Genomic DNA, 2,083 nt, shown 5'->3' on the forward strand with positions numbered 1-2,083 from the left:
TAGACAAAAGACCTTTTTTAAAAAGTTCTTTAGAACTTAGGCTTTAAACAAATAAATGATGGATATATTTTACTTACAGTCTAATTTGCCATTGGAGTAAATCTGAGTCATGATTTTGAGTTTTTTCACTGCAAACACAAAACCTAATAACTGTTTGAGGGTTGGGGTTTTTTTTCTTCCTAAAATAAGGGAATCATCTCCTGTGATGACTTGTGTCCAGGAACTAAAAAACAAACCACTGCATAACTTGAAAACTATTCTTCTTCATAATAGAGCTAGAAATTTTGAAATGCAGTGCAGCTTTCCAGAAAAAAAGTGGGAAGCTGGAACTACACAGACATTTTATCAGACAACAAAGAAGAAAACAAAAACCAGCTCACACTTGTTAGCAGGTACAGAGGAAATCAGGCAGTTGAGGAAATTTGGCAGCTGAGGCACCGAAGCAGCTTCCCACGTCTCAAGGCTGTCCAGCATCTGGAGCTTCTCTGAATATCACAGTAACCAGCACTGCTGGACTTGAGGGTTCTCTAATCTATCCTGGCTCTCAGAAATCTGGGAACAAAGATGTGTAGAGGGAGAGTCGACATCTAGGAAACAAGAGTGTACATAAAGCTCTCATCTCTGTGCCTACAGATCTCAGAAAGGGTTGGATTAAAAACAAATGGGAAGACTCCAGGAGCTCTACAGCACTGAGTTTCATACAAAGTCACCACCTGAGATGACTAGGATGAGGGCAGTCACTGAGCTATGACGTGTTTGTGCATGGTTTAATTCAGTTTGACTGCCACATCAAAAATGCAGCTCGTGTGAGATGCTAATGACAGGTTTCTGCAATGTAATGCTTTCAACTACAATTTATTAGCTTGGATAGAATCTAGAAGGGAATAAGGCATTTTATTCATGAGAATAATTGAAATAAAGGGTAAATACCATCCAAATACAACCACGCTGCTTTCATGGCAAATCCCTGGGGTCTCCCACCTATTTAAAATTTTAATATGTTTTTAGAGCTTTCAGCAGTGCTAGTGACTAAAATGTTGGAAAATGGCTCCTGGGATATAAAAATGGCAAGGTGGACTGGTTTATATATTATTGCAGTGTTGTGGGCATTTAGCAGCCTCCTGAAGTAATCAATTACGATGGGTAACTACTTCAGTGCTTCTGTGCTACAAGATTTAAGCAGAAAATCTTAAACATGTAAATGATTAACCAGGTCTCATCAGATCTCCTTGGAGTGTCAGGTTTCTCCCAGGGTCTCCTATGGAGCCCCACTCTCCCTGCATGCAAATACACACACACACTGTTAGCATAATGTGGTTGCCACAGAATTGATATAAAAAGCAACATGTAAGACAGGCCATTAAAAAATAGTAGAGGCTGGTGGGTGAAAAAATCAACCCTGGTTCAATTCCACTAATGTTAGTGAGTTCTTGATGCAACACATTTGCTGAAACCATCCACAATCAATTACTGAGACAGAAATAGGAGTGTGGAAAGCAACTGCCTTTAAATAACAGACTGTTGATGCACTTAAAACTCTTCCATACTTTTCTTTCCATAGGGTAGAGTCTCTTCAAATATTTTATAGACATATATCCTATGGGGCCCTGAGAGCTTCTTTAAGAACCAGCATTGAACACTTTTCACACTATGACAGAGTCCTGGTTAAATAAAAGGCTTTAAGGTATGGAAGGTTGCTATGAAAAATGTCTAACATCTCTCCCCTTCAAGGAAAAGCTTGTGTAACCAAAAGCTGCTAGTGAAAGCAATGAGAAGCACTCAGACAATGTCAGGTTGCTCAGGCAGTAACTCATGTTTGCTGCAGTTCCAGCCTCAGGTAAAAGTCCTTTAGATTTAGAAGTGTTACTGAGTTTTTTGGAAATGCCGTGCTAGCATTTCCAACCAGCTTAGTTCCCTGAGTCTCACTTTCTATAGATAAAGCAGAAGAGGTCGTGAAAGAGCAGATCTACCCTGGCCATGCATGATGGTACCTTCTTCCCAGTTCTGCCTCCATGCAGGGGTAACACCTGGCTCAGCCTCACATTTTGACCACTCACCAGAGCATTGCCTTGGGTCTACTAAA

The sequence above is a fragment of the Acanthisitta chloris genome, unplaced genomic scaffold, assembly GCF_000695815.1.
Source record: "Acanthisitta chloris isolate BGI_N310 unplaced genomic scaffold, ASM69581v1 scaffold9463, whole genome shotgun sequence".
Lineage (NCBI taxonomy): Eukaryota > Metazoa > Chordata > Aves > Passeriformes > Acanthisittidae > Acanthisitta > Acanthisitta chloris.